Source organism: Hemicordylus capensis, chromosome 4 (assembly GCF_027244095.1).
Source record: "Hemicordylus capensis ecotype Gifberg chromosome 4, rHemCap1.1.pri, whole genome shotgun sequence".
Taxonomy (NCBI): domain Eukaryota; kingdom Metazoa; phylum Chordata; class Lepidosauria; order Squamata; family Cordylidae; genus Hemicordylus; species Hemicordylus capensis.
In genome coordinates this window covers 90499027-90526918 of record NC_069660.1, presented here as the reverse complement: position 1 = coordinate 90526918, position 27892 = coordinate 90499027, and the positions used below count along the sequence as shown (strand labels likewise).

Genomic DNA, 27892 nt, shown 5'->3' with positions numbered 1-27892 from the left:
GCGTGGAGACTCTGGTCTGGGCTGCAAGGAGGCACATTGCAGCCCCGTGTGCCCACTTTTTGGAAGAGTGCTGGTGGGGGCAAAGCAGAGGGGTGGGGTCTGGCAGGTAGGCAGCGCTTTCCCTGCCATTTAAAGCAACCCTCCTGCCCTCCGAACTGGTCCGAACATTGGTTGCCGGATCCGATTCAGTGCTCCAAGAATGGAATGCTGGATGGTTCCATGCACATCCCTACAGCCCCACCCCCCAATCTAAAAGGAGCTACTCACCAGCAACAAAGGATCACCTAACTGCCCTAACTAACCTACCTCACAAGGTTGTTGTGAGGATACACAGCAGCATGTACACCACTCTGAGCTCCTTGGAAGAAGAGATATAAATGTAAAAATTAATTAATTAATTAATTAACTGAAATACAAACCTAAGAACAAATGCCTACAGCCAATTCTGGTGCCAACTCTCCACATCTACTTGGATGGCACTGTCAAGCGGCCTAACAACATCAGCCATCAAGGACGTATTCACTTGTATATATCACAGAATGTGATGTATGCTGCCATCTGTCAACAACGCATTTTTGCTATTTGCATAGATAGATACTTACACCAAGATAGATACTTGGACACACCAATTAGATATTAAGAATAACTTCCAGTTACCAGTTGTGGGGAGCATTTTGGTGTCCCAAGACATTGTATAGCAAACCAGTACTAGGAGTCCCACGACAATGTGTAGCAAACCAATAAAAGAAATAAGCTGCAAAATGAGATTTGAACATGAAGCCACCAGGTTAGAACTCAGGGGATTGTACACTGGAATTGGCCCACCCTCAAACCATGTCCCAGAATGCATCTCTTTGCTTTGTCCCACGTAAGTGGATAGTTGCCATTCACTCCTATGAGGAAAAGTAAAGTGCTGAATCTGAGGACACTGTTGCAATAAGGGCAAAATCTGCTCCGCATGTCTGACTGGGATAGCTCAGCTCTCATTGAAAAGTGTCTGCAGTGATGTGCCTCCAAGTTCAAGAGTGCAGAAGAACACACTGCAACTCCACAAGCCCTTGTAATACACAAACTTGTCATTATGAAGGGCATTTTGCTAGCATGTTATAAACTTTACATCAAAGTGGCCCAGGTACTTCCTTGGTCTATGCAAGAATGGGACCTCCATTATCAAAACTTCGGTTATCTGATATTAGGTTCACATGGTCAACTTTTACAACAAATATTACCACAAGGTTACATTTTCTTCTATTTTCTCTGTGAAGTTACTCTTATAAATACAGTCCCATGAGGTAAAATCAAGATACAACCATGAACCATGCAAAGTGACAGCTAGACGTCAGTGATTGAATTTTCTGTGGTGGTGTCTTCGTTTCCCCCTCATGGGGATCACTTATGAGTAACCTCCAAAAAATTACAGGGAAATGTCACATTGTGATGAATCTCATGTTTGTTTCAATTTACAGTCTGTCCTCCAAGTACCCTCATATGAATATAAATAGCACTCACAAGCATCCAGTTATGTGATGATCAAAGATTGTCTGTGCTCCTTTCTCTTTCCCTCTCCTCACTGCACTATATTATTGTGTAAATCCAGTAAACACATTATAGCACAAATGAAAGATAAAGCTTGAGTAGCTATGTTTGTTCTTGAATTAATCCCAGGTGGCTGGTTGGCAGTGCAGTTCATATGATTAGTAAGAGGATGTGCCAAGAGTGCAAGTCATAGTAATGTCAGAATGGATGTCCCAACACCCTCTGTTCATTGCACGAGGGACTGTACATTCCAATGACCTCTCTACATGTTCTACAGATATAGATATCTGGTACATCCCTTTACTAATTGCATGTGCCAGGGACTGTATCATCTGGACAAGCCTAGTATATGAAATTACCAACCCAGCACCTGTCCGTGCCTCTGCCCTGTGTTTATTGGTTGGATGCTTGACAATAGCAACCACCCACATTGTCACAGGCTGCAGCCTGAGTATGCTGAACCTAAACAGCTTTCAAAAATAGGAAGAACTGAATGGGCTTCTGCTCACAATTTTAAGATGTACAGGTGGTCTACTATGGGCCCAATACCTCTTTGGTTAGATGTGTAATCTACGATTGGGTTACTATGGACCCAAAGCCTCTTTGGTTAGATGTAATATACTAATGTAAAAGGCAAAGTGAATATGGCCTTTATCTAAGCAAAGAATATTGATATGCACTAAGACATGAGCAGCTCTTTCTTTTTGTGATTAGGCAGAAAAATATTTAAAAATACAGTTGGTGAATTCTTCTAAGACCCTTAGGTAATCCCCACCCTCTAATCTCATCTATATCCTATCATTCTACCATCCCTGTTTCATTACACTGATAATGTGATTCACTTTGCTCCCACCAGATCCAGTTATAATCTCTTTCCTTATAACATCCTGTCTGTCTTTGTTGGATTGTTTCATTTTAACATTTCTGGCTTCTTCCCTAGACTAAACAAATCTGTACAAATTGCAGTTTAGTTACTGTGAAATTTACGATTAATCCAGTAATTAATTAATCAGGGATGAACATATGAGATGCCATACCAGATAAGACAAATGGTCCATCAAAACTTTTAGATTTCTGTTTTCAGTGGTAGGCACTAAAACTTACAGAAGCTGCAATAAAGATACAAACATGAGAGATAACTCTTGTAGGAATGAGTTTTCACATTGCAGGGACATCTGACTAAAAAGGATATAAATATATAAATATCTCATAACTATGGATGTAATGAACCACTAAATCTCACTGTGCATAGTAGTGGCATGGCCATTAAAAGCAGCATGCTGGGCACAGTATTTTAAGGAAAAGTCTACAACTGCAGAAATTGGTATACTGCTTTCCTAAACTGGAGATATTTTACTTTCTTCCTGTATTCCTTCATCACTCTTGCCCCATACATGGAGAGCTGCAAGTGCTGCAATCAGAAACTGGAAGTGATGACTATATGGAATAGTCTCTCTATTGTAGAGAGTTTGATATCTGTTTTCCTGGCCAACTCAGGAGGGTCCTGTTAGTCACACCCTGCAGCAATGGGAACAAAGTCTGTCGGGTGCAAGTGGGACATAACAGTGTAGTGTATCCTGTGTGGGGCATAAACTGCCCCCTCTCCCACTGAGCCAGCCTACACTTGCCCCATCTCATAGGCAGAAGAAAGGGGCATCTTGATGCTCCCCAGCAAGGAGCTCGTTTGAATCCTGGAGCTGCACATCCACATGGGCCACATTTGCACATAATAGGGACCAGAGTTGCAGGGGCCTGAGGTTTTCTTACCATTAAGTCCAAACGCGTGGAACTCTGGTTTCGTCCCTTCCGCGACCAGAGGTTTCACTCTGGAGACTCAAATTTGAACCCTTGGCTTGTAGTGAGTTTCACTGCTCAAAACTGAGGTTCCATAGAACCTCTGGTATGTCTGAATGCAGCACTGGAGGCTGCATTCAACTGGACTGGAATTGAGGTTGGAAGCTCCTTCCTCTCTCCGTGTAATTGGCTGTGTGGACTGTTCTTCAAGCAAGAAGGAAACTCACATAGCCATTTCCCCCTCCTCTTTGCAGTCTTGCTGACTCTCTGTTTTGTCCAAATGCAGACAGATGAAAAACCAGGGGTGCAGGATCAATGCTGCTAATTCAGAGGTGCGTATGACAGGAAGTAGGGTTCTGGGGGAGAAGAGGCAAGCAATGGTGGGTTTCATCCACAGGCGAAGGGGCAGACTGTGGAGCATTAAGGGGGTAGAGTCTTGCAGGATGAGATTCAGCATCTTCTTGCTTAAGTCAGCTTATTTGGCCCACAGATTCTGACTTAAGAACTTGACCTTCTTTAAAGGTTTTGCTGAACGAACTCCCTTGCTCCAGTAGTGAGAGGGGCATGGGGCATTTGTCTCCCCTACCTGCCCTGGAAGTGAGCAGGCGTGATTAAAAGGGGCACTCCAGTCCATTTTCTTCACAGCTTCATGCCATGCAGATGGCTCAAGTGATTTAACACAGGAAGACTTATATTCCCCAACACGCAACCGTGTAGGCAGAAATCTGAGGCTTACAGACCTAATAACTGTATTCAAACTTGTTAGAATGCTGATATCTTAATGATGTTGCTCTGTGATCCACATGCCTGTGATGGATTCGTTCACGTATTCAGCCATAGTTGTGATTTCACCCCCCTTTCCCCAATTCCAATTTTCCCTCTCCAGTCATTTGGCAGTTTTCTATAATCTGTATGTTGATCTCAGATACAAGTAGGAATGTTGGCTTCCCTATCGTATGTTTTCAGCTTTCTGCATGCTTGAGTAGCCATTATATTAAATCCCCTCCTCTTTACGATCCAATTAGACATTCACATTTGCCTTTACTCACTCTCTGCACCAACCTCTCCATAGAATGTGATTTGAGAAACCCAGTGCTGAATGAAATATCACCTCTTCAAATGATTGGCAATCAATTGTCCATGTCTATGTTTTAGAATTCTGTGTTTTTCTTTTCTCTTTTGTTTTTCAAGGCAAGAAAAAATAATCCTATTTTGGAACCATTATGTACTTTTAAAATTATATATGTAGCTTCAAAAAATCCTCTGAATGTTGTTCTTTCAAAACTTAAATCTGCTCACTTTAATATCACTGCTAAACATTCTCACATTATTTTTTTCCTTTTACATTTATGTTATTAGAACAACTTTATTTTCATCTAGAGTTGGGAAACATTTTTTCAATGTTTAGATGAAGCAGGTTAGTATCAGATTTTCCAGGTTATGGATACACTTTGGCTTCAGAACTTGAAAGATGTGTGCAGAATGACCTCAAAGTTCAACCACAGTGCTGAGTGCTTTGTTCTCATCACTAGGACAAGACTCTGATAGCTTTGTTGAAATCATCTTGTATGTATGCCTGTGCATTTATATTTCTTAAATACCCTCACATTTGTGAATGTAAGGGAAGACATTTTATTTTCCCACTGTTACCCCAAAATTGCTTCTAAAAGATGGTATATTTCTACCCCTAAACGTGTTGTCAAAATTTACTTATGCCAAAGTTTGAAATATTACTCCTTTTTTCTGATTTGTCCAAAGTTGCTGCATTGGTATATTCTGTCTTTGAGGTTAATGACATAAGACTATTAAAAATAACTAAGATTTTTGTGCTTTGGCCAGGGACATCATGGGAATAATTTACTGAAATATTGTCAGTGTTTCAGGGTAATCATCTAGAAGCAAGGCTAGATGGTCCATTTGTATGGGGTATAAAGAGCCTGGTGTGTAACATCTGAGTTAAAATAGAATCAAAATCCATACAATTCTACAGGAAAGTATTATACATTCATTCTCAATGTGGTAAATCAGTATGGAGGCTCTTGAAATGTGCTTATTAATAAATAAGCACATTTCAAGAGCCTCCATACTGATTTACCACATTGAGAATGAATGTATAATACTTTCCTGTAGAATTTGTATTTCATAGCCAAACTTTTCCACAAAATTGTTCCTTCCAAATATGGAGTTAAAAAGATGTCGGACTTTGCAACTGTTCAAAAATGAAAGGCCTACTCTTTCATATGCTTAAATGTTAAATAGGAAGCAGTTTCTACTTATCTTAGAAGAGGAACTACCTTACGTGTTCTAAAAGGTACTTTTTAGAAGATTTCCCTTCCAGGGTTTGCTTAAAAACAACATAAGAACATGCCTTGCTAGATCAGGCCCAAGGCCCATCTAGTCCAGCGTCGTGTTTCACACAGTGGCCCACCAAGAATTCTGCAAAGTGGAGAGAACTAAGTGGTGTATTTCCAAAATAACCTGCATATTTAATGAATCTGGAGCCAGGCATGAACAATGGAATGTTCACACATGACACCTAATTATTCAGAATGTTGACATTCCAATCATGACACTCCAAGCAGACTGTGAAATATATCCAAAATAATCATCTGTGCAACAGAATAGCTATGAGACTCAGTTAAATGCAGTTGGCAAACCAAGATCAGGAATATGACCACAGGATGTTGTGTTATGCTGAGTCAGACCATTAGTTCATCTAGCTCAGACAGGCAGCGGCTTCTCCAAGGCTGCAGGCAGGAGTTTCTCTCAGTCCTATCTTGGAGATGCTAGGGAGGGAATCTTGAAGCCTCTGCATGCAAGCCTGTAGGTGCCCTTCCCAGAGAATCCCCACCCCCTAAGGGGAATATCTTACAGTGCTCACACATGTAGTCTCCCATTTGCAAGCCAGGGCAGACCTTGCTTAGCAGAGGGGCAATTCATGCTTGCTACCACAAGATCAGCTCCCTTTGTAAACTTGCTTCACACTCAGAAGTTCCTTCATCCTAATCACTGATCCTTCCTTCCTCCATTGGCATGTACCTCTTCACTACTCCTGGTTTGTGGAAACCACAATTTGCTGTGAGACCCAAACCAGGCAAACTATAGTTACCACTTATCCACTGGCGGATTAAAGGAGAGGTAGTAGAGGTGATTGCCTATGGCAGCAAAATTCCCCCAGTGGCAAATTTTGGTCAAATGAAATCTTTTCCCCAATGTTTAAAGCTGCTGCCACATGGCAACGCAGCGGTGAGAGCTCCCTCACACCCACCTGCCCATCTCCCAAATTATGATGCCTTTTGTGGTCAGCAGAGAGAGCAGGCAGGCAGTGAGCGATACCCCATCCTAATCTAAGCCCGCCCACCTCCCAAATGACAGCATTCGCCCAATTTCGGGCCTTTCTGTGCACGAACACGCCCGTGTGTTCCGGCTGCCTCCTAACCCTAACTGACTTTCTCTACTCCCAATGCCCCTAGTGGTCATTAAGGTTACTGGTACAAAAGGCCGATGTGATCTGAAGCTGGATCTCCAATAGACTAGAAGGCTTGGATCAGAAGGGGAGCTCTCAAGCAGAGCCTAGGTAGCAGGAACTGTTGTAATGTTAGGTACTTTCCCCACAGAACTGTTGCACCAGCAATCTTCAGGCAGTGAGTGAAGGATTTTGTAATGGATCCAGGGGGGCAGCTAGGTAATTTTAGACCATGGACCTAGTGGCCTTTCATCCTGCTGCCCCTTGCTTCCTGATAATTTCAACCCATTGGTTCTAGTGCTGCCAATGGCGTAGGGAGGTCATAGACAACCCTTGTTCTCATGGGCAGCCCCACTGTGGTGGTGGCACACTACCTACTTCTACTGATGGTGATGGTGGCAGTGGCAGCCTCCCCCCCACCCCCAGCAATGGTGTGCTGTACAAGCTGTGCAGTGCACCACTGGAGATAGACAGGAAGTGACAGTGGGCTGCAGGAGCACTCTGGTGGGCAGCACGGTTCACCACTCCATAGAGAGGAGAATGGGTGAGCAATGCAGCCCCAAAGATGAGCAAGACAACCCTGAAGCAGGGGTGGCTCGTGAACTCTCCTTGGGGGGCCGGGAGGACCTTCCCTAGGGCGGGTGCGGGGCTGGGGGCGAATCAGCATGTGCAGGGCCTCCTTAACATTTAATATGATTACAGAATCATACTGACTGATGACATATTATGTAAATAGTCTGAGGGGTGTGTGTGTGTGAAAAATACATGTATTTTTGTACATGTCCAACCAGCTTGGACAATTATACATTTGTAAGAAAAAAGTTGAGAGCACAACACATGCCTCTTGCTTCACAATTCTCACTCAGACCTTCTGGAGTGCAAACTTGACCTCCCTCCGCCCCAGGGGCGTAACTATAATAGGGCAAGGGGAGGCAGTTGTCTGGGGGCCCAATGCATTGGTGGGGGAGTCAGAGGCAACTCACATGACTGACTCCCCCAGCCACGCACCCCTGGGCTTCCTTCAGTTGTATTCATCTGCCAAAACTGATGTGAGTGTTAAGACCTGGAGCTACCAGAACAGTATATCTTTCTCTAGTACAATTAAATGACTTGCATCGTCCATAATTTACAAAACCTTAAAAAAAAATAATTTAGGATGTTCTGTTGCGGCACATAGGTTATATAAAATTTTTACTATGCTTTTTGTTACCACTATTCAGCCTCATTTAAGATTTCTTCATGAGCTGAGCTTCTGTGGGGGGTGGGTGGGTTTAAAATCTTGTCTCTGGGCCTACTCCAACCTTGCTACGCCCCTGCCCCTCCCTCTGCTTTCTCTCATTCCCTATACACTACAGCTTATGTACAGTGTATAGTGTGTCTATACACTACAGAAGGAAAAGCCACCCATTTGATTTCAAACAGGACAGCAGAAAAAGACAATATATAAGTTATGTATATATGAGCTACTGTTACAAACACAAAGCAAATAAAATCATAAGTAGAAACATGTTGAGAAAGAACCATTTTCTCATATTCTCTTATATTTTGCTATTTAAGCCATTTTGAGAACTTTGCTGCTAAAATAGATAAAGATTGTAATAAGGAAAAAAAAACAAGCCACACACAGAGACCAGATTAGAGCTATAAGCAACACACAACAACCAGCACATGGTAAACCATGGTAAATATTTTGAATAAATAAATAAATAAAGTAAAATAAACCAAGGCAGGAACAAGAACAAATCCATTTTGTTAGAGCATTTTTTTCTTCCCTCTCATTCTTTTTGAAGTTTTAAATACTTTTGTACTGACTAATTTCCTCACAAGAAGGTATATTGTTGCAATGAGGAGGGTTTTTCTTACAAGTTTGTACTCTCAACAGTTTTGACTTCTACTTTGAAAACGAGTTAAAAACATCTCTCTCTCTCTCTCTCTCTCTCTCACACACACACACACACAGATTTCCGAGTGGGGGGCGGACTTCTGTTTCTCTCACAGGGGGAACAAATCACACACAAACAAAACCAAGAGTCAGATAAAGGTTGGGTTTTTTTATATTTTACTTTCCTGGAGGGAGACAAGCCCACAGCCAGCTTCTTTCCACCTCCCGTTGCCATTTAGCTCCTCAGTCCTCCTCCTGGCTTCCTGCTTGTTCTAAAATTACAGTACTGTACTTTCAAATGCCAGCCCGAGCGGGGAAGGAGCACAAGACTCCAGGAGAATGAATCAGGAGGCTGCAGCTGCTCCTGCTGCTGGACAGGAAGACTAGCAGCAGGAAGGGAAGTTAATCCTTTTTTTTAAAAAAAATCTGCTACTGGGAACTGCGGATCGGGATATATATCCGCAGCAGGGGATGCAAATGAAACCCTTGCATGCTTACCCCTGGTTCTGCCCCTGCTACTTGCTCTGTATTTGCTGGGCTGTTGGGGCTCTTGAGTGGGAATCAGGGACTGTGGAGAGCTTCTGCAAAGGAGCGCTTCAGGAAGGCCTGCAGGCACTGAGGCCTATGGAAGCCCCACCCACCACCAAACAGCTGAGAGTCAGGCAGTGAGGGAGCTGTAGCAGCCTGCTGGGAGCCTTTCAATAGCAGGCAAGACTGCACAGGGCTCCGGCAGCACTATAGTCTCCCCCCCCCCCCACTGGGCAGGGAGAGAAAGAGAAGTTTCTGCAGGGCAGGCTGCTCCAGTGCTGGGCTTGTCCCACCATGGGGCTTGGGGCGATAGCCCCAGTCACCCCACCCTAAGGAAGGCCCTGCTGCCCACCAGCCCGCAGCCTGTGCGAGGGAGAACTGTGGATTGGCAGGCAGACACAGGCAGCAGCGTGCTTGCGTAGTTTTCTGTCTCAGCCAGCCCCGTCCACCCGCCAAATAGCTGATCATTGGGTGGAGGGAGGAGCAGCAATCTGGTGGTCCCCATGCCAGGAGGGCCTTCCATTGGCAGGCATTGGGCTGCTTTCACAGCGGAGGCAGCCCGCTGCCACCGGAGTGATCTCCAAGTTGGCACCCGAACCAGCATGGGGAAGAGATTTCTGGTGCTGATAGAGTGCGGGCACAATGATGGGGCACCCCATGAGACTGGGGCGTTGGACTTCAGCCTCAGGGTTCAGTGCTGAGTGGATCTGGCTGCTCCACCTCTTGGATCTCAGCGGGACCCTGATTGACAGCATATGCATTGTAGAGGGCAGCAGCCTCCAGATGTTCACCAGAGCTTGTTAACTTTGAAGGTACCAGCCAGTGTTGTGGGGCTACATCAGGGTCCTGCTCCAACCCTTCAGTGGTGATGTCAGCTTTGGGGTCTGGGTACTTGTGGGTCCTGACAATTTAGCAGTGTCAATGATATCATCATCGTGTATATGGTTCCCTGCCTCTGCCAGCCACAGCAAGGGCAGAAGGAGAAATCAACAAAAGTATGCTATTTTTGGCAACAGCCTAATGTTGTTCCATTCTCATACAGCTAAGCTACTTTTGGAACATAATTTAACATTGATCTTCCAGGTAACATGTTTAGGAGTTACACTGAAAGCCAAAGATGACCTCTAAATCTGTGTCTGTATTTTCAGACAATATAAAGAAGACTTCACATGTCTATACAGTATCTCTCCCCTTATATTTGATGATAAACTAATATTTGGAAGGTAATCTTCCAGCATCATAGGTACCTTTGTTGAAACCACAAAATGTAATTAATCAATCAACATTTCTTCAACGACATTTTCTGCCATACAAGCACAATGAACATATTTCATTATCAACTGACTTCAATGTATAATCAATAATCAGACTTTTTAATCCCCCCCCTTCTGATCAAGAATTAATGTTTTTAAAAGCATACTAGAATTTTGTCCATATTGGTTTTTCGTCCTTTGTTTAAAAGTAATTTCATATTTTTATGATACCTTAGGATATTGTTTACTGTAAAACTGGTGACTGAATGAATTGTTGGAGACTGTAGATACTTGTTATACACTTTACATTTGCAGAAATGTCACCCCTCATTAACATTCACTTAGCTAATTGGACAATTTAGTTAATGAGTGGCATAGGTAAATTATGAACAGTTAGAAATAAATGCTCTTAAAAATCCTCTGGCAATCAATTGCAAAGGTACACATGGTAGTCTTTTTGATATAGCTCTTGGGGCATCTTATGTACTATACCTGTCATCTGCTGTATGTCAGTTTAGCACTTCACTGAGGAAGGGCTTCTTCATTTACTTAAATGTTAGGGTCAGCTCTGTGTGTGCATTCCCATTATTCATGTATGGCTGCCATTAATGCTGAAGTCAGCAAGAGCGTTCACCCCCCTGGGATCTCATGTCTGCTTATGAGTGCACATAGATCTCTGGCTCACAGCCTGTGTATTTTACAGGTGGTTCAAAGTTGTTCAAAGCACACCATGACAATTTCTCTTTAGATCTAGGAGCCAACCCAAAAATTTAGGAGCCAGACTACAGACATTTGACAAAATTACTGGACTGAGTGATGGACTTTGTGGAGGAGGAGGGTAAATGGGCCTCTCTGTTTCCCCTTCACTAGGAACATACTTAGAACATTTGCCTGGGGCAAATACAAATTTTATTACATGGCTTTATCTCTGAATATCCTAATCTATGTGCCTAGTCTGTGTGTTTGGTGTTTGCCATTGGGTTAAAGAATGCATGTATGAATTCCATCTCAGCCTCTGTATCAGTGCAATGCTTCATATGGTAATAGTAGCTGTTTTTATGCAATGGTTCTGATTCATTATGTTGCATGGGCATAAAGTCTTTCTCTCTCAACATAAGCATGTTTCAACTCACAATATTACAACCATGCAGTGGTCCATTCCAGTTACCTGTTAGGGTTACACTGCATAGAATCAGAATATCGTATCATCCATCCTCAAACTGAGTTGATCACAGGGACCATCTCCATTAGTGACTGACCAAGAATACTAATCACCACTTCATAACAAGGAGTGAGGTTTTGTGTGTGTGTGTTTTTAAATGCCATTGAAATTATCACTTTTGTCTGTTATTAAGGTTCCTTTTAACTGAAACTTGCAGAAATAATACTGAATTGGGCCAAGATCAGAGGATAAAATCGATTATTTCTGACAGAAGGATCCTGTCTCATTTAATGCTTTCTTAGTACCGTGCTATATTTTTTGTTCTCTGATTTGCGCATAAGAGAACTGAGATCAATTTTCTATTTTAATTCTTGCAGTGGTCATATTTTCCCATGTCCTTGACATAGTTCTGGCCAAATGGTTCAATCTCATTTTCTTAAATTTTCGTTTTAGGTATATACTGATGTAGTTGACTCTGGAGACCTCGTTGAACTACTTGAATGTAGGTTTCAGTTTTCCTTTTATTTCTTATCTGTACTATATTCTGTGCATAAAATTATTTTAAAATGTTCAATATGAAAAGCCAATGGAAGATTAGGAAAGAAGTTAGAAGATTATACAAGGCTTGGACCCAGTGTGCTACAAAGTCACTATGACTTTCTCAAAGATTGTGGCTCAGACTCAGCTGTGCTTTCCTCTCCCACCCTCAGAATTCAAGGCTGCAGTCTCATGGACATTTACTTGGAAGTTTGTCAAGTGCAACTCAGAGGGTAAACATGCAGAGGATAGAGTTAAACACTAAGCTAGGAGTGTTGTAAGGGAATCCCCGATGTGGAGCTGATCACCGTGGGTAAAAGCGCCGAGCTTCATGTCAGGGCTTCCCCTGCCTGGGTCTTGCAGGGAGGACCCTACTGGGTGGGGGAAGATGTAGACATCAATTCACCCATTTGGAAGCATTGATGCTGGCCCCGGCAAGGAGATGTCCCCTCGCCATCAACAGAGAGCATAGCTTTGCAGGACTGGGAGTGGCTCTTGCAAGCTCTTGCAGCGAGATCTCCCGAGACTTGCCCCAAGTGTCAGGAGCTATATAAGCGAGGACTGGTCAGTGATGAAGGGGCAAGTCCAGGAGGGGGGCTCAGTGTGGAAAGAGCCCTGGGACTCTGACTGAGCCTTGGGGAAATCAACACTAGGGTGGGGCTGGTGAATGGAACAAGCCCTGCCCGTAAGCCTTAAAGCTCCCCTGGCTGAAAACTCTGAGGCCACCTCAACATCCTTTGGCAGCGGAAGGCAGATAGCTGTACTGAGAGCCTGACAAGTGTGTTTCCTTTCACTGGAAAATCTCACGAAGCTTTAAAATGGAAACAGATAGAATTTGCCCAAAGAATTGTCATGTGTTAAGGGAAAATGCATTATAACATTGTGAATAACTAACATTTTGGTGATTTTAGAATGCAGTGAACTTTTGCTTGTGGTCACATATGCAGAGCCTTGTATTTCTCTCTCTCTCTCTCTCTCTCTCTCATATATATTTCCATACTGCCTGATATGTATATCTCTAGGCGGTGTACAAAATTTATACAAACAATAGAATAAAATCATTAAAACAATTTTTCAATTAGAATTTTATTACTTTCAGAGCCCTGAAACTCCAGCTTTTTCAACATCTCAAAATGTTCCTAGCCATCACAATATGAGAGAGAGAGAGAGAGAGATGTGCAAGGTGCATTGCTGGTTATTTAAAGCTGATGATGTAATGTGTAAGACCTGATAAAAGGTTAATAGATTGCCTGTCATGACATCAACACAGCACAAGTTGGAGCTGTCAGTGGCATGTGGACTACCCATGACAGCAAATAAGACAGATGGCCTCAAAAATAACAAAATGTGTGTTCCATTCTGCAAAAGTGGTTGAAAATGAATAATGCATTTATTTATTTATTTATTTATTTATTTATTTATTTATTTATTTATTTATTTATTTATTTATACAAAATACCTCTTTATTCTGGGGCAACTGGTACATTAAATGACAATTTGCTAATTAGGGCTGACCATAGGATAAATACTGCCCTGGGTGAAGTGTCCTTCCCACCCACTCCCTCGCCTAATTTAACAGTGTTGCCAAGCTGTGGAGCTTGTGCAGGATTGCAAAACCTAGAAAAGTAACAATCCCTATTCCTGTTCCCAAGCTTTCCCAGCAATGCCTATGAAGAGGGCCCAGAGCTACCTCTCAGTAACTTACTGCTTTGCTGCCGGTGCTCTCCTGCTTTAGTTCTGGCATCCCACTGAAGTCTCACAAGCCTTCTTCTTTCCTGGCCTCTTGTTTGCCCTCATCCTCAGTGCCGACCTGTTTAAATAAATGTGCACTTTCCACATCCTGCCGACTGGCATCTGGCTTTGTCCACCATGTCCACCCCAGCTAAAATTTACATCCCGGTTCCTAGCCCATTCCCCACCTCCTACTCTGGCTCCTTAGCTGTTGTGTTTGGGGGGGCATAATTCAAGGCCAGAAGCTCCAGCTCTCCACTTCTGTTGTATGCTGAAGCCACAATATCCCACGAGCCACAACAGAACAGCTTTGTCATGAAATACTATCCTTAGGTGAGCTTTTTGAGGCTGGCGGTATGAGATCCAGACAATGGTAATCTCTAAAATTTTACTGTGCATCAGATCAGTAAATCCATCTGCTGCCAGATGAAAAACTGTAGATGCTCACCCTTTTTTTACCCATGCATATGTCCACTGTTCATCTCTGCTAATAATTAACACATAGGAAGCTGTCTTATGCTGAGTCAGACCATTGGTCCATATAGCTCAGTATCATCTACACTGACTGGCAGCAGCTCTCCAAGGTTTCAAACAGGTGCATGCTTCATTAGTTATGGTGTCAACCACTGCCTGTAGAATTCCAACGTTTCCAGAGTAACTCCTTTGGTTGCCTAGTGTAAGCCTATCCTGTCCCTGTTTAGCATCAGAGTAGCTAGGCCAGCAGCAGCCTGAAGGACCATAAAATATGTGCCTGTCAGGCCCCATTATGACTTAGAGAGGATACTTGCTGCTGGACAGCAGGTGCAACTCATGGACCATGAAAATCAGCCATGCTGATTCTTCTAAGCAAGGCTTGTTCTTCTGTATGCTAAACTAACCTCAGCAATGTTTTTATTAAATACTTAATGCTCATTTCTTTTGTTGATTCATAATATGGTGCAATTAGATTCACATGATGTCGGTGTGTTGTTTGGTCTATGTAAGGATAAGATTATATAGCAGTGTTCTTCCTTATAAGGCCCAGGGACCAGTGGCAGCCCCCATCAATCCTAAGTGTGCCCCCCCTGACTAATTGTTTATTGGGGCTGTGTGACGCTTTGGCTAAAGCTAAATACTCTGCACAGTCCCCTGGGCACCATGTGGAGGTGACTGTTTGCACTTTTTACCAATGCCGGGGTGTGTGTGTGTGTGTGTGTAATCCTAAGGGAAATCGAGCCCTTTTGATTCCCTGGCCCGCATCATCTTGGAAAGATATGCACAGAGTGCTGGAAAGTCCTTCCTAGTGTTTTTTTGCTAGAGCTCTTAAGAAAGGCTCCATCTCTCTTTAAGGGCACACCCAGCACTGAGAAAAGCACAATTCTGTGTGGAGGTCAGCACAGTGGGAAATGTCTCTCACACTGAAGGCTTTTTGGTCAAAGAGGACCCCACTTGAAAACATAGTGAAGATCACTGTTATATAGGATGAGGAAGGATCTGACACCAGTAACTTATCTCATTTACCTGGAATGGGATGGAAATATTAGCCTGTTCCTTATCATTCATTGCCAGTCTTTCTTCTGTTGAGCATCACCCCTCCTAATTACAGCGAGGAAAATGAAAAACGGATTGTTTGACATTCCTCTTAAGAATTTTTCAAAGCCTTGCTTAATATTCTCTTTTACAGCCATGGTGCTCTGTGGTGCTGTTGGTGGTGTTTGTTTTAGAGAGGTGTGGAGAGTGTGTTGCAAATGTCTTTTTTCATCCAGCCCCAATATCTAGTATACAAATACAAGCAAAACATGGACTCTGTAAACAAAGGATAACATAATGTCTCCAGTGTATAATATCAAGGAGTTTGAAAGTGATGTGAGTGAAGGTTGTACAGCATGACTTGACTTTTAATTAGTGGTACGTAACATGCCATGAAAAATCTTTAAAAATGCTTTTGACAGAGCAATGTGTTGAAATAAACGCCAGACCTTAATTGTTGTACAAAAGCAATATAATCATCAGTAATTGAATTGTCAGAAATGCAAATGTTATCTTCTTGACATTTACCATTGCAGTTCTGTCTTTTCTAATTATCTTTATTAAAGGCTGAAATTAACAAAAGAAACTGTTAAAATTAGGAATGGCTTGTTGCAGTAGGTGACATTTACTTCTTTGATACCCTTTATCTTTTCAGTCAGGGCTTGATGTTCAATTATTGTCTCTTTTCTAGGGAATTGCACCAAAATTGAAGTTTTACACAAGTTGTCTTATTTCTGAAAGCCTGTTGAGTTCAGAAAAAGCTCAAAAGCAGGTTAGCACAACTTAATTGTTTGTCTTGTGATTTCTAGATTGACTCTTGATAGCTAGATGTATACTGCTCTTAAACTGTTTCTTTTCCTCTTGTGAAAAGTTTCTTGAAAACTTGATTTACATTATTAATTAAGTTCACTAAAAAGGCAGTTTGCATGCATGAATGGAAGCAATGGAATCTAAAATAATCGGCAACTGTAAAATCCTGTTATCATCTGGGGATGGTGAGTGAGAGATTGGTGAGTACTATTTTACAGTCATGCCAATAATGGATAAAATTTATTAGAGGACAGTCTATTGCACATGTAGATAGTTTTATAAGAGTAAAATGAAACAAAGAAGACAGAATACTACTACTGTATGTAACATACTCCTTGCCATATATCGTCCTGAATCCAATTCAACAGTACATAGGAAGCTGCCTTATACCAAGTCAGACCTTTGGTCCATCTAGCTCAGTATTGCCTACACAGACTGGTAGTTGCAGGCAGGAGTCTCTCTCAGCCCTGTCTTGCAGATGCCAGGGAAGGAAACTGGAACATTCTGCATGCAAGTGGGCAGATTCTCTTCCCAGAGCTGCCCCATCCGCTGAGGGAAATATCTTACAGTGTTCACACATTTCTCCCATTCAAATGCAAACCATGGTGGACCCTGCTTAGCAAAGGGGGCAATTCATGCTTGCTACCACAAGACCAGCTCTCCTACTAGTGGAGAAGCCTTCTGTGACTCTGTTAGCTGGTATAAGAAGAGAAGCAGTACAGTGCAGCTTTTCTAGCTAGTGCAGACAGGACTAATCCCAGGTGCCAGAGAGCCCTGGTGCCTAGAAATTTAATTCTGACACCTAGAGTAGAATATTCAGAGGCAGCATTAGTAAATAAAATATTTGTTTGTCTAGGACAGCCCTGCTTCTGTTCTATGTTATTTGTAAAGGGAATAAAGAGCACATACATTCTCCCCTTCCACAATGTCTTTTACTAAGCCCAGTAATTTTGTCAAGTGTGCAGCATCTTGCAATATCTGGACTGACTCCAAAGAAAATTTGTCAAGGCCTGAGCTAGAGGAAGCTAGACTTGGCAACCTGTGCTTTAGCGTTCATGTCAGTTAGCGGAACCAGAGGACTGGGTGGAGGAGAAGTATAGTAAGGGAAGAAGGTGTGTGAAGGAGTGTGTAAACCCAGGAGGCCTTGAACATGTTAAAACTGGTGTAAACGTTGGGTGCTGTATTGTCAGTAGTGGGAACAGGGCCGTCTCTAGGGGGGTGCGGGACTGGGGCCGAATCAGCATGTGCAGGGCCTCCTTAACATTTCATATCATTACAGAATCATACTTACTGATGACATACAGTGTAAATAGTGTGAGTGAGGGTTTTGGACATGTTCAACCAGCTTGGACATATAATGCATTTCTAAAGAAATAAAAATAAAAAGCACAACACATGCTTCACAGTTCTCAGACCTTCTGGGTTGCAAATCAACTTGAGCATAGTGCATTCATAAACAAACAAACCAATTATATATTGGTTTTTCAAGAGGTTTTTGTAATTTTCTGCTATGAAACAAGCCACTAATAGGACTTTTTGGATAGTTTTTTTAAAAACCCAACAATTTGCCCAATCCACTTCCATTTAAATATACTTATACCTCGCACCCTGCCCTACATCTGTGTTCAGTAACAAAGCCCTATGCCAAGTCATTCCAGGACAGGTGATCTAAAGGCTGGGGCAGAAAGGGGGGTGTTTCCCTCTATTTTATGAAGATTCTTCCATATGGGGGTGGAATGATGGTCTATAGGTGGGGGAGGGCTTCAGTTCCAGACATGTTTGTAATTTTCTGCCATGAAGCAAGCCACTTATAGGACTTTTTGGATGGGGTTTTTAAAATTAGAGGGGGGAAATTAAAAACCAACAATTTGTCCTATCCACTTCAATTTAAATATACATATTCTTCCCACCCTGCCCTACATCTCTGCTCAATACCAAAGCCGTATGGCAAGCCAATTCCTAAATATTCAGTGGGGAGGAAATAACCACAAAAAGGAAATCACATCGTACCTCCATTACTAAGGCTGGGCTGGGCTGGGCTGGGCAGGGCAGAGGGTCTGCAGAGAGCTCTGGTGCTGGACACTCTCTGCCTGCCTGCTTGCTGCATGCTTCTTTCCTGAGCTTCAGGTTTCAGGGAGGCCTGCATGGAGGTCTCTCTGGAAGCTCCACCCACCTGCTGAACAGCTGAGAGGTGGGGAGAGACCAAGCTCTATCAGTTTGACTGGGGGAGAGAGGAGGGCAGGCTGCACTGCAGTGTGCCCAGAGTGGGGCCTGTGTCAGCACAGGGGCCCAGGGCAATTGCCCCAGTCACCCCACCCTAAGGACGGCCCTGAGTGGGAACATTTTCTCTGAAACCCCCCAGACTTGATAATTTCCTCCCTCCAGTTCAGGATAATTTGGATTGGTTGCATCATACATTTCCAGATAAAACACCGCAGACAAGCTCATCAAAAAATAACACTCCCTCACTTGAGGGGAACAGGCACTGCGCAGCAACAAGGATCGATAAAGAGCTCACAGTAGCTTCTCTTTCTCAATCTCCAATCTCCTTATGCAAAAAGGCAAATGCGTGAGCTTGTGCAAATCAGATAACGCTAGGCCCATTAAACCTGGGGCCTTATGACTTCAGAAAAGAATCAGGCAGACCGCCATTTGTAATCCGATGTGTATGTGTTTTCTACAGCAGTTCCAATTTAAGCTTGGATCGGCTCTTGCTTTTTCAGTTACTCTAAAAAGCCTTTCATTCATCTCTTCCTCTTTGTGACTACCTCTTCTGTTCAAACACTTACTAAATGTAAAATTAAGTGGAATTCAGGTTCTTTTGTTGATGCTGGCAACTGACAAAGGACCAGTTATTTCATGAACGCTGTGTTTAAATTCTGTGTCTACTTTCCCCCTCTCTTTTGTAATACACTGGACAGCACAATAGCTATATAAATTCCACTTGGAAGTAACTGAGTATGATTAAAGGGAGCAAATAGGGTTTAAAGAGAGTTCAGCATTATGGGAAGTTAGGCTACTTTTGTAAAACAAGCTGAGACTCTAAAATAAATAATTTCCCAGTGAAATGCCTGAAAGCAGAATACTTAAGTGACAAGAAATGTGGTGTGAATAGCAGGAACAGGCATAGGGCACATAGATTCCAGGATTTGAAAGTGTATTTCAAATGCTTTCTAAAGTTCCATGTAATATACAAAAGGTAATGGTCTTGTTTCTCTCAGTGGCTGACATCCAGAACAACTGAGCACAGATAACGCCAGAAAGACATGTCAATGAGGAATGTGCTTGAAGCATTTTGGCACCTCTATTTCCAGGTGCCAAAATGCTTCGAGCTGCCCCAGCCAAATAATTTCATTGGGGCCGAGAGGGCACTTTAAAAGGCAGGCCTTACCTACTCCTGTGTTACACCTTCACTGCCCACCATCACCCCAGAGTGGCACTATTTTGTATTAAGCAGTTGGGCTCTCTGTTTGCCCAGCGGCATTTGCTTAGAAACAGGAAGCGCCCTGTTCCCAGAAGGAAATTGCATCTGAGCATGTGCAGATGCCATTTTGAGTGGTCTGGCCAGTGCCATTCAAGATGGCGTCCACACATGCTCGGCCTTCAGCTGGGGCAGCTCAAAGCATTTCGGCACCTGGAAATAAAGGTGCTGAAACACTTCGAGCACATCCCTTTCCTTTTGTCCTGTTCTTTACAATCTAGAAATTTGTCTGTCATACCTCTTTCTTAACATAACACCCCATTCACCTATAAAATCAGCCTGCACTGCTAGCTGTGCTTTCAGGAAGTCTCACTGAGCTTATGATCTCTTATTTCCCATTTACACCTCTTGGATTATCTGCTCTGTTGCTTCCAGTAATCCATGGATTAGAGTTAGAACCTGTTAGAGGGAAGCTGTGTTGAAAGCAGCAGCTATGCTTCTATATAGTGTTCTCTTGCAGTGTATATCTCCTCTCTCATTCATTTGTATTTAAAGCACTATAATACTTTAAAACGTGCTTTCATGTGTTTAGCATTTGTGCATAATTTAATGTGAGGTTTTGGGTCATAGTCCCTAGAGATCAATAAAGAATGAGGCTTCAGTTGTTGTCAAAAACTTTAATGGTCTCAGGGTAAAGCATCAGATAAGAGAACACTTTTCTTTGTAAAACATCCCCGGGGTGAAACATAATTTTTCTTGCTGAACTGTTCCGCTTGAGAAAAGAACCTTTCCATATAACAGAGCATTATCCACATCCTGTTTGTGGAATGTCTTGAACTCTGGTGTGTTCCAAATCATCCTCATTTTAACTTTTCAAGCATCCTAAAGACTTTTTGGGGGTCCTTTTTAGTAGTATGGGATCCACTTCAGAGTGTGCAAGAGGAATCAAGGTTGCAGTTCCTTTTAATAATAGAGTTGCTCCATGCCACACTGGTATCAGAAGGAGCTGGCAGGGGTGGAGGAACAGTGATAGATTTATCCTGTTCCAGTTTGAGCTGGGATCTCTGTTGAAGCAGGGATCTCGGAGAAGGGGACACAGACCTTGGACAGTTCCCAAGGAAAAGGAGCCAGGACTTCCGATAGCTCTGAGCACATGATCAAGACAGCTTATTACAACTGCATGAAGGTGCATGTTGCTCTAGTGCAGGGAATTTCAACCTTGGGTCCCCAGATGTTCTTGGACTTCAGCTCCCATAATGCCCAGCCCCAATGGCCTTTGATTGGGAATGATGGGAGTTGAAGTCCAACATCTGGGGACCCAAGGTTGATAATCCCTGCTCTAGTGGATGCTTGTAGCTGACTGTCTGTTCTTATAGCTACTTCCAGGTAGCCCTTTCTTTTTCCTGGGAAGACACTTCCTACCCTATCTCACCCGCTGAACTGTCTGCCTCATCCCCCATTTGGTAGGGGTGAAAGTAAACCAGATCAGGTTCCAACAATTGAGAATTACTGTATATATTAAGTTGTATTATTATTAGTAATAGTGGCTAACATCTTCCATAGTGCCACAAGGGATCTGGAATCATGATTGGATTCCTCCCACATGACCACAGGCTTTCAACATTATCTAGATGCCCAGGGAAAAGTTGTGCTATAACAGCTCCCTTACCACTAATGGTAACATGAAAAAGAGCCGCCAATTACATTCTTCAATACTTTGATTGTTGTCAGTGTGTGTTACAGTAGAAACTCAGTTAAATTTGTAGAGCACAGGTTGTTGTGAACAGATTGTTTTATTGGAAATGATGGTTTAAAAATTTAAAAGAAACATTTTTGATTATTATTTTTGAGGACCATTTGGAGAAAACCTAAGGTATAAATTCTTTCAATAAGTAAATTGCAAATGTTATATTGTGTGTGTGTGTGTGTTTTTATAGTTGTAAGCTGCTTCAGGGTGCCATGTTTGACCAGAAAGTAGAACAGACATACTGGTACACGTCTTCCACAGCACTACAAACATGAAAGAATGGTTTCACCTTCTCAAGATAGCCACATTGAATCCTTGTTTTATAGCCCACATAGCCGCAGAGGGAGGCAGAAAGGTTTTTTGCTTCTCTCTCTTCTCTCCAAAAGCCCTTTTGCTGTTAGAAATATGTCCCTGAGAGCTGTGTGACCCTTAGGGTCATATTCCTGGCAGAGAAAAGGGCTTTTGGAGGGAGGGTAGAGAAGCAAAAATCATTTCCCATGGGTGCCAACTACCACAGGAACTGCATGGCAACTCGAACCGGTTCTAAAAGGTTCTACATAGGGTATAATGGGGACTCAAACTAGCCCATTATTCTCTATGCAGAGCACCTAAGGGCACAAAACCAGGAGGGATGGTAGACCCCCATGGGTGCCTACCACCCACCAAACTCCAAAGCAAATGAAGACTCCTGCGATATAAAAAGGTGTTTTGAAGTGTCCCCCCAATTTTTGCATTTTTCCCATAGGGAATAATGGAGATTTGAGGATGCCCCATCTGCGCCCCCCTGAGGGGTGTCTGGGCACCAAACTGGTTTTGGGGGCAAGGCACATTGTGCCACAATTCCCCCCTGAAGCCCCAAGTTGGTCAGGTTCATTTTTTTAATATACACTTTAAAAGATTGTAGGCTGTTTCAATGCAATGAATATGAATTCCTCCTTCATTCAGAAAAAGAACAGTGTGTGACCTAATTTCTGTGAACTCTGAGTTCAGAGTTCACAGCAATTAAGGTCACACACTATTCTTTTTCTGAATGGGGAGAGGACTCTTAAAAAAATTTTTTTTTTTTTAATCACAGGAGTGTCTGATTGCTTTGGAATTTGGTGGGTGGTAGGCAGCCATGGGTGCCTGCCTAACCACCCCACAAACCAACCACCCCCGGTTTTGTACCCCTAGGTGCTCTGCAATGGGAATAATGGGCTGGTTCAAGTCCCCATTATACCCTACATAGAACCTTTTAGAACCAATTCCAGTTGGGTTTGAATTTGAACCAAACCAAGAGGGGTTTGAGCCAAACCAAAACCAAACCTACCTACCCTTTTTCAAATTGGGTTTGTGTTCCAGTCAAACTAGTCAAGCTGATTTTGTGCATACCTTTAGTCCTAAGGAGTGATGAGCGTTTAATACACTGGAACTCTTTGAAGAGTGGAAGCAAAAAACAAAACAAGAAGAACCAAAATAGTTGTAAACTTACACGGAAATGCTGTTCACTTAAGCAGAGGAATTTGGCACATTATTGTTTTCCCTCACAGATATTTTGCATAGCAAAATTGTTCACTTATCTCAAGACTGCTTCACTGGTTTGGATAACTAATTATGTTCCAAACTATAAATTATCTCACTATCTCATTATAAACTATCTCATCGAAACATCAATATATGTGCTGTTAAGATTAACACCATGTGGTATTCAAACAACTGACTGTTCTCTGTGTTTGCAATTGAAGCTCATGCAATAGTAATCATAATATTACTTTGTAAACTGCTTTGGGGCTATTTGAAAGGGAACATTATAAATCAGCATTATAAAAATAGCATCAACAATCACTTTGAATTTTTATAAGAATTATTATAAGAATTATTTTATAATTCTTATAATATTATAAGAATTCTTATAATTTATATAAATTATTATTAATTTATTACATTACATTACATTACATTATATTATAAATGATAATAATTTATAATCTTCTTATAAAAGAATTTTGTTCTTTATGTTGTTTTAAACAAATAAATGAAAATATGTTTCCTGTCCAATAATTGCAACTTTTTTTGCTTGTTTTTGTTCTGATTTTTCAGATCCTACCTTTCTTGGCAGCTACAGACTCAAGAATGTTAAATAGTTGTAAACACATAATACATAATACATAATAAACACATGGAGCAGCAAATTCCCCTTTGGGTGCATGAAAGGGTTGCCTGTAGAGGAGGGGACCACTATGTAAAAGTTCTATTATTAACCAGAAAGAATGGGCCCCACCCAAGTGCCCCCAACCTTTATTTGGCTGGCATACCTCACGAGAGCGCAATCCGAAGGAGAACTGAAGGTCTTGGAGCCTCAGGTCCTCCCCAGTGGACTGGCCCTTTCATGAGAGAGTTAATCCCCGGGCAGCAAGCTGACTCAGGGGCAGGAATTTGGTTTGGTGTCCCTGGACTGCTTTGCTGGCGTCTGCCATCACAAGGGCATCCTTGGTCAGAGGGGACCAGGTTCCTCCGCCTTCTCTCATTCATATATATATATATATATATATATATATATATATATATATATATACCCTTTCCCTGCCTAGGGTAGCTGGTCCATTCCTTCTGAAAAGGCACAATCATGCTCAGCATGCCCCCTTGAAGATCGTGGCTAATGGCTGGTGGCCTGCTGATGCCTTGCCCACAGTCTGACGACACTACTGCTGCAGAGCTTGCTTGGATGTGGCCTCGGTGGACAAGGAAGAGAGAGGGGCTCCCCTGCTCTAAAACTGGAGGATGCCAACTGTGAAATGATTGATGATTACAAAAATTAACCTCTGGTTCGGCAAACTCTCCGGTTTCAAGTTACATGATAGGGACCCTATGCTGGGTTGAGCAGGCCCAGGGACACTTGCTCTCTCTCTGCTCAATGTAAAATAGTCACTACTTTAAAATGCGCCTCTTTACCTGTTAGCAGGATGAAGTCAGCATTGCTAGATGCTAAATGTAATAAATAAATACATACATAACTACATAAAACTAGATATCTGATAGCCTCACAAACTGGAGGGAATATTTACGAATTCACTGAACATGTGAAATATGAATCTGGCTTATCTCACATTTGACCTTTGTTAGTTTATTTTGATTTTTTATTTATTCTGCCTACCCCAAAAGTCCAAGGTGGTTTCCATAACCAATAAAATGCAATCCATAAAAACAATTAGAATTACAGAAGTTATTTTAAAAAGCATTAAAACGTTTTCAGTAGAGTACATTAAAATCATAGAAACAGAAAGCAGCAGTAAAAAGTGGTGACCAGAGAGCTGCCTAACAATAAAATGGTTATTGTTCCTTCAGTTTTCAAAGGCCTGTTGAAATAGCCAGCTCTTGAGTACCAATTTAAAAGTAAAAGGAAATAGGAAGGAGACCAAGCTTATTTCAATGGGAAGGTGTTCCATAATATGGGGGTGATATCAGAAAAAGCCCAATTGCCAACCAATTGAGCCTCCATTGGCAGTGGGATGCACAGGAGCGTGGCCTCCCTGGATGATCTTATAGGATGAACAAATGCATGTGGGAGAAGATGGGCATTAAGGTATAGTCCATATAGTCCATTAGTTCTTATAGCCCAGTACTGTCTACTTCAACTGGGGTAGCATTCCAAGGTCTCATGCAGAGGCCATTCCCAGGTCTTTCATGACATACATTTATCATTGGCGGGAACTAGGGAGAGGGCCGTTTTGATTGTTGCACTCCATTTATGGAATAGCCTCCCTAGTGAGGTTCACCTGGCTTCATCACTCTTTTTCTTTTAGACGCCAGGTGAAACCCTTTTTGTTCACTCAGGCCTTTTAAATTTTAAATTTTAAAATTTTGATCTGATTTTAACTGATTTTTTTTTTAAAAAAATGTCTTTTAAATTATTTTGTATTGTATTTAGTATTCCCCTTTTTTGTTTGTTTGTTATGATTTAATGTGTTGTGTGTTTTTAAATTACGTTTTAATTTTATGTTGTAAACTGCCCAAAGAACAATTTGTTATGAGATGGCTAACAAATAAAGCTGTTGTTATGTTATTAACTTGTGCCAGACATAAACTGGTAATCTTTTAAAAAATGCCCAATTATGGTAGTGATGGGCCGTTTTATAACCTCTGGACAAAAACGGTGATTTATCACCATTCTAGATCATGACCCTTAGGTGAACTCTTAGAATTACTGCTACTGGTATGATCTGAGGGAAATTTGCTCTTTCCCCAGTGTTCTCTCCTGTAGTATTGGGGGAGCTTCTGGACCCAACACTGTCCTTGGAGGCATAGGTGGCGGCGGTGTGCAGAACTGCCTTTTACCAGATACGGCTGGTGCACCAGCTGCAACCCTACTTGGAGAAGTCGGACCTGACCTCAGTAACTCATGCTTTAGTAACATCCAGATTGGACTACTGCAATGCACTCTATGTGGGGCTACCCTTGGAGACAGATTAGAAGGTTCAGCTGGTTCAGAATGCTGCCACAAGGATGCTTGTTGCTGCAAGTCGCTTCACTACTAGCAGTATCACACCCATCCTGTGGCAGGTTCATTGGTTACCAGTCCACTTCCAGGCTAGATTCAAGGTGCTGGTCTTGACCTTTAAAGCTCTACACAGCTTGGGGCTGGGGTACCTGTCGGACTGCATTTGCCCATATGAACCTGCCAGGGCCCTCCGCTCATCATCTCAGGCCCTGCTCATGGTCCCACCACTAACAAAGATCTGGTTGGCAGGGACTAGAGACATGGCCTTTTTTGTTGTGGCCCCTCAGCTTTGGAACACCCTCCCGGAAGAGCTTTGCCATGCTGCCTCTCTTAAGTATTTTTAAAAAACAACTTAAAACAACTTTTTAAAGAGGCTTTTAAATGTTTCACCTGCTGCTTTTATCTGGTTGGTTCTTTAGTCTTTAGTTTTTAGCTTTTTAAAGAATTTAATTTGAATTTCAAAAGCTAATTCTGATTGTGGTTTTAGATTGAACTTGTTTAATTTGGTTAATTTTATTAGTCTGATTTTATATTGTAACTATTTTATAAATCTTATGAGCCGCCCCAAGCAGTAATGTATTGGAGGGGCGGGGTATAAATAAAGCAAGCAAGCAAGCATGTGAAGACATTTTGCTGAAAGTCCAGCTCTTCATTGTTCATTGTGAAGTGGGAGAGGGCTGGCAGGACAGTGGAGATTTTTTCACTTTTGAGGAAGAAGCTCAATTTTAAATGTATCACTTTCGGTGTTAAATCTCACAGAAAACCTTTACTATGAAGGATGTTATTTCACTCTCATACCATGTAAATATTTCCTGACAATATTTTATTTCTTGTACATTTTAATTGAATGTCGACAACACGTTTCTCTTAACCTAGAAAGAAAAATATAAATAACCACCATCAGATAGCTACTAGACATTTTCAGCTCTGAGGTGGAAAGTTCAAATACTCAGGTGACTTTAAAAATGGCATTTAGAATGGACAGGCATGTGCCTCCTGTGTTTTAGTGATTTTGTTATTTCTACTGCCATCCTTACCCATAAAAGCCTTGGGCGTGCGTCCGTGCCGCCCGTGTCTTTTTCGCCCGATCTGGGCATGCGCGGAGCGCATGCCCAGATCGGGCGAAAAAGATACGGCCGCCCAGAGACGGGCGGCCATGTTGGACCAGGCGGTGGCCGCGGCGGAGCGACTGGCTCCGATGGCGGCCGCTGCCGTTACGGCGAGAGGGCCGGGAGGAGCAGAAGCGGCGGGCCAAGGAGAAGCGGCCGCCGCCAACGGCAGGAGGAGAGTGTGGCCGAGGCGGCGGCGGAGCCGCGGCCTCGGCCAAAGGTAGTTGTGGCCGCGGTGGGGCGACTGGCCCCGTTGGCAGCGGCTGCGACGCCACCGAGAGTGCGGGTGAGGCGGTGGCGGGGCGACTAGCCCCGATGGCGGCCGCGGCCTCAGCAAGAGGTGGCAGTAGCTGCCGTGGCCGAACAGGAAAGGACTGGGCCCGCTTGCGGCCGCACTTGGGGGGCGGGGCCGTAAATAAATCTCTTTTCCCCTTAAGGCTAGCGCCCGTTATTACAACGGGCTAAAAATTACTAGTGGTATAATAAATGCACAAAAATGGCAGGTATTAATTTCCACTGTATTGGAGTTGATGTTTAGGCACAGCCAAGGTATTGAACATGCTATATATCTTCCTTAAAGGTCGTCCTACCATTTTTTGTGTTTCTGATGGATTATCAGGCCACATTGTAGATGAGATCTTGATGGCTTTTTGACAGCTTTGATGAACACTTGGTGTCAAATATAACTGGTAGATAGTTGCATTCAACTTGTCTGCCAATGCATGCAGCACCCCCATCACAGGCAAAGTACTCCTCAACTCCTGTGTCAAATTGCTTGTCTCTTAGAAAGGTAATATCGTATCTCTGTGAAATCTGAATCAGCATGCTATAATTAAATCTCCTAAGTACATAAATAAGTAAATAAATTCTGTATTCAGATCATACATACTTTGACCAATGGGTTAGCAAGTTAGAGGACGTCAGGGTACT

General features: G+C 42.6%; 1 long non-coding RNA gene across 1 annotated transcript in view; it reads left to right on the top strand.

Annotated features, from left to right (window-relative positions):
* LOC128353007 (uncharacterized) overlaps positions 1 to 27892 on the top strand; it is a 96077-nt gene that overhangs the window by 5224 nt on the left and 62961 nt on the right. Inside the window, exons 2-3 of the long non-coding RNA XR_008320778.1 lie at positions 12075 to 12123; positions 16090 to 16170. This is a non-coding gene — a long non-coding RNA (uncharacterized LOC128353007). The remainder of the gene's footprint in view (positions 1 to 12074; positions 12124 to 16089; positions 16171 to 27892) is intronic.